Here is a 6,282-nt window from a genome sequence, read left to right on the forward strand (position 1 = left end):
AATACCAGGCAGACTTTTAAGCATGTAAATAATTTCCTTATCAGGACCACCATCTAAGCCCTTTCACTAGTCATCTGCCAAGTATTCATACATATAAAAAAGAACCAGGATGATGTATTTGAAGAAATAAACAGATGTGCGGCAAGGGATAATTTTGCCGATATATTTTTACAAACTTAATTACATAATTAGTTATCTTACTTTACTATAGTGCTTTTATTGCAGGTCACAAAAGCATATACAAACTGATCTACAAAACGTATATACAAGAATAACTTTGCCCACCATGGATTGAGCACATCTATGAGGCGAAATGCAGCAAATCTTAATACCATACAGCAAATGTAAAGTTTCATTTTTATAAAAACTAATGTTTTGCAGTGCACAGTCAAATTTTCTGTACTGACAAAAAGAACTTAAAACTCAGTTCTGTTACTCAAAATAAAACGGGCAAAACACATTAGTTCCAACTGAATGGACCAAAGATAAAAGCCTTACAGGACTCACAAACTGAAAGGTCTATTGTAGCACACATCTCCACTGAATGTCTTTCATATAGCAATGCTGCTGGTATGTGGCTATTTAGTAACATATATTTTAAGAAGTACTGCCATATCCATCTACTTAACAATGGAAAATGGATTAAATTGATTTTAATTTCAACACCATGCCAATGGTGACAAGTTGTATCAGCAGCAGATAATGTTAGTAAACCAGAATTATATCAAGGAATGCTTACTGCATGCAACAGCTAGACTAGAGATGAAAATTATCTAATTAATCCAACGTAATTCCTGTCCAATTGTATAAAACATCTGATTGGCCAATAGTGAATCACTGTAGACTGATAAAGGCTGTACAAGCACTGTACTTAAGACAAAATACAGAGCATTTGGTAGCTCTAAAACAGCAACACACTTCTTGTCACATGGATGTCATGTGTGGAGATCCCAACAACTGGCAGACTGGCTATCTCCAAATAGGATTGGTTGAGTACTATTGTGAATAAACTCAGTGATCATGGAAATACCTTCCATGCTGGCTCTAAATTTTCTCTGCTTCTGTGGTTTAATAAACATTTTGTAAATAGAAAGCATCACAAACCAGAACTCTACAACACCAACTTAAATTATCTGATTTCTATAGTTTTCTAAGAAAAATTCTCAAGCCATGCACAAGTTGGCAGAGGTTACAATGGAAGCACTTATTACTCCATGTGGACTGAAATATTAAAGTGTATTTACATATTCTTTGTTATACAAAATACAGTATTCCAATAATAATTTTAATCACCATATTTTAGACACGTAAATGTAAAACAAGCTATTCCTGCAGTCCAGGATTCTACTAAACACTGCCTCAGTTGATGGTTCAAAGCACATTAATTTGTTATCCAAGACAAATCAGTAAAAGCATATATTCATAATAACAGATGAAATTAGTATCTTCCACCCACAGTTAATTTTTTATCATATTATTAAGAGTTCAAAAATATATAACAAACTTTCCTCCTGAGACTTAGATTCTTCTTGCAGCCATTTTATATCATGGGATCATCAAAAACATGCCCAAGATATTAAGGTGTCACATCAAGAATAATGTGCACTATAAATGAGCCCTGCTAATAAAATTGGGATCTGCGATGAAGCATTCACAATGAGAGATTTCAGTCTCATCTCCCTGTTTTTCCTTTCATTTTCCTTTTTTTTTTGCCTCTGCTTTGCAGTACTCCATTCAGCTGTAACATTACTAATATCTATAATTTGCAGAAGTGCTATTGCAAAATTAAGCTGGAAAATATGCCTGATGTTCCTGTATTACAGGCATACAGTCACATTCACACAATAATTTTCTGACAAATGCTACAATTTTGTTAGCTTTGGTAACTAATCAAGAAGTATAGATCAAGAAAGATGTAGGAAACAGTGGAATCTTCTAATGGTCACTTGGATCACTGGGCAAAGCATACACTATGGCTGACATCAGTGCCATGCTTCAGGACATTCAGTGCCATCTATCGTGGTTAGAATGAAGACTACAGCAACTAGACACAAGACTCTATCAACTGGAGTAGATACTGCGGTCCAACAACCTGTCCCCCCACCCCACCCCGAAAATCTGCCTCTCCAGAGCAGGGGGGCAGAAAGACAAAGGAGACCACCACCTCCAACTGCAGGCTGGGGGCAGTTATGGGAAATGATCCCCTACAGCCACCGGAGGGAAAGCACCCTCACTCCAAGGGGCCAACACGGCAATAAGAACTGGGAGGAAATGTACCCTGCATGAGGAAACCTTACTAACACAGCTGGAGGATCTTTTCATTTTAGGAGATTCCCACAATAAAAAGGCGATCTACTGAATCCAAGAACTCGGGTTCAGCAAAGTACAAGATGAAAGTGTGATGTAAGAACTGAAGGAGTATTCTGTCAACCATGGTTGATGTCAACCACGGTTGATGAAGCTGGCAAAACCAAGAGTTAAACTGAGAGGACTTTTTATGAGCGTTGACTTTACCCGTAAGAACTGAAAAAACATGTTGTAGGCCTGCATTCCTTTCAGTTCAAAATAAAACTAAATTTGAAACAAAAATAAAGATGTAGCATAGTAAGAGCACCTCAACAACAAGAGTAAGCCTCATCTCCCTGCTCTTCAACCTAATGATGGACATACTTAGCAAATAATTTACTGCTTGGCACTGGCACATCAGTCAATCTTATTCCTTCTCATATGGACTTCAAGGGATGTTGTCTGCACTTAAAATGAAAGCATCATCATCTTATTTTTTTTTAAAGCATCTTATGTTTTGGTTCAGAGATGAGTTATTCTCAGAACCTATTCGTGAAGCTAAGCTGATATGGATCTGATCGGTCCCTTGGATTGGAGATCCCATCTAAGAGAAGGACATGGGTAGAATAAATATTTGTTTAAAAGTATATTGCACAGGAATATGTGTAGCAAACATTCATTTGTCACATTGTATACACCTAAACTGTGCATCCTCAAATTGAAGAACTGCTGAAATTTAACAAATTAGGTCCTACATGTTTCTCTGGGAAATGAGAGTGGATACAGAACAAGCACAAGAATGCAGTTCTTTCTCTTGTAAATGTTCAGTTTACTGTAAGATTTCTGATATAATAAAAAGGATTTAGCAGGTCAGTTTTTATGTCTACTTCTTTGCTGAATCAGTCACAGCATGGGAATGAAGGTCTTCAGTTTTTTGAGTAATATATTTGTTTTAAAAGTTTTACAGTGTTCCTGTAGGCTTTGACCACTAGTTTACTGCCATTGTGTCAGTGCAGTTCCCAACTCATGGAAGATAGGTCTACTAGCAGCTACTAGCAGTGTAGACTGAGAGGAACCTCCACGTTCAGAGGCAGTCAACCTCTGAATATTGCCAGGAAGCAATATCAGGGGAAGGTTTCAGCCTCTGTGCCCTCTTGAGGAAATGGTTGGCTGCTGTGTGAGACAGGATGGACTAGATGGACCACTAATATGATCCAGCAGGGCTCTTCTTACAATGCTGCCCAGCTGTGAGGTTGCTACAGGATGTGGGCCCTTTAAAATCCTGTCTGACTGACAGCTGATTATCAGTGCTGAGCACCCTCAAGGTGCTGCCTGACTCACAGCTGATCTGCAATGTTGAGTCCCCCCACATACCCTACTGATCAGCTGTACAACAGCAGCCTACAGGGAGAAGAGCTAGATGACACCTAGGAAGCAGACACTAGTTTCTGGGCCATTCTTACGAAGGGAAGAAAGCTGGGAATGACATGCCAGGTGGGCACTAGGCTACAGAGGAGGAAGGTGGGATGGGGTGGAGGCAGTGCCGACAGTGACCCAGAACTTCCTCCCCTCTTTGTCCGAAGCTCCGTGGGCAGGATTCTGAGGGGCAAGCAAGCTCTTTGGTGAGGGCCAGAGACACAGCCCACAACACACTGCATGTGATATCCTGAGAGCACTGTCTAGCAGCCTGAGTAATACCATGACCAACTTCTACAGCTGGAGTATTTATTTATTCCAGATAGCACAATGCAGCTCAGAACTGAAGTGGAGAAATCTACAGAAAAGTATTTAAATATTTTAAAAAACACACCTCAGAGATCCTGGGAATTTAACAGTTATAATAACCAAGATTAATATTGCAGGTTTAACATCAAATCTTATAAATGCTTTAGTATTCACAGCACCAAGTAAAATGAAGTAAAATTATCTCATGAATGAAAAATATTAAGCAATGTGAAAAAGAAAACTCTGTTCAAATTGTAGATGAATACCACAAAGATACCCCTGAAAAGAACAAAAAAAAATGTTCTTTCATCATAGCTCACCACTTTACATGGGAATAAAAACCTCAATAATTCAGATTCAGTACCAGAGACTAAATGCCTATGCTAAGCCTATTCACGGTTAGGAGACATTTCTCCCCGCAGACTTAAACATGAGGAAGATGAGCTCCTAAATTTAAAAAAAAAAAAATGCCTTGTTTATTTTACAGGGCAAACTCTGTTAAAATAAAGAACAGAATAACCTACAAAAGTTAACTCAAAGACTACTGGCTTAATATGAAATTTTATCTTCCTATTGTTTAGAATAAATCATTTTAAAGTTGTTAACATCTATCTCTTGGCTGCTCAGAACTTACTGTTGCACCAGCTCTTCCTAAAAATGGCAGTCATACAGATTGCACAGCTGTTTTCTATTAGAAGTCATATAACTATGCAATTAAATAGGAACAAAGTCTACACAATTACTTCCTGAATTTAAACTACTGCATTGGACAATTGAGTTTAGACACTATTGAATGCCCTGACTTGGATAGCCTAGGCTAGCCCAATCTCATCAGATCTCAGAAGCTAAGCATGGTCAGCCCTGGTCAGTATTTGGAAGGGAGACCACCAATAGCAGGGCTGTGACAGGGAAAAAGGAAATGGCAAACTACCTCTGAATGCCTTGCCTTGAAAACTTCATGGAGTCACCAGAAGTCAGCTGTGACTTGACAAGCAAAGAAGATGATTAATCTCCTACTGTTATCAGTGTAAACTAGTTACCAGAATGGAATGGGTTGCAAAAGGAAAACAGCAGTAAATGTGAAACAAATTATGCTACATTATGTATATTCTACAGCAGAGAGAGACATATTTTAAGAGAAGAGAAATGAAGCACATAAAGATGATTAAGAGTTCAAACTATTCCATCAGAAATGAGTGAAGCTGATTTTCTGCACAAAGATGCAGGAGCACTCATGTGTAACCTTTGCAGCCAAGTCTAACATGAGCTCTGAATGCAAATCCTCCCAGTATCATTGTGGATGAAGTGGGAGATTTGATTTAAAATTATACTGCTTAAGATTTTACAGATGGAGGTCATCAGGAATGCTTTCACTATTACAACTTTTTCAGGGAGAGGAAGGTATACAATACAGCAAGAATATTCCATTATTTTTGCTAACATGGGAAAACATGAAAATTAATGCAAAACCAATTTTTTACATTACTGTTCATTTATGCCATCTTCCCAAAGGTACGGCAGAAGAATATTAAGTGATTAAGCATCTCTGAAAGCTATATGTGCAATGTAAGATCAGGTACTGAAAATTATGGTCTGAACACAAATTATAGAGAGGTTGTTAACAGATTCTGATCTGTCAAATCCTTTTTTCCCCTGGTACATTTAATCCTCCTAATTATGTCATATATTTAAGACTCTTATTAACAGTCCAGAGTCAAAAACATTTTATACAATATGCATATTGTCTTAACAATTAGAAACAATTAAAATCTACATTTGAGCAGAAGATTTTGTTGGGACTGAACACTGAATCAGCAGACAAAATCAGGATTATACAAAATCTCATCTACTAGCATAGCTTTGTTGGAACTTGCCTGCCAGTTCCAACTTCAGAATTCAACATCACTTTAAGCCCTTGAGCTCCAATGTCCACAGCATCCAGTGATGGAAGTTTGTTGATACGGCTGTATGGCTCCTATAATCTTAAGAACCATTTGGCTAAGTATCTGAAAAAAAATATGTCCACTCTAGAGACTATTTCTCCCCAGTGCTACAAGGTACTTTTATTAATAAATATATCAATTTATTCTTAACTTCCTTTTCTGCTAGTTTTACTATATCCATCAATATTTTACTAGAAATATTTCATACTTTTGACACATTATGAAATTTCTTGTAGATCATGCTCAGGGTGTAACTTCTACAGCACTGGTAAGACATATTACATAGGAAATACTTTTGCACAGCCTACTTTGCTCTCTCCAGGCCACT

This window comes from Heteronotia binoei, chromosome 8 (genome assembly GCF_032191835.1).
Source record: "Heteronotia binoei isolate CCM8104 ecotype False Entrance Well chromosome 8, APGP_CSIRO_Hbin_v1, whole genome shotgun sequence".
NCBI lineage: Eukaryota > Metazoa > Chordata > Lepidosauria > Squamata > Gekkonidae > Heteronotia > Heteronotia binoei.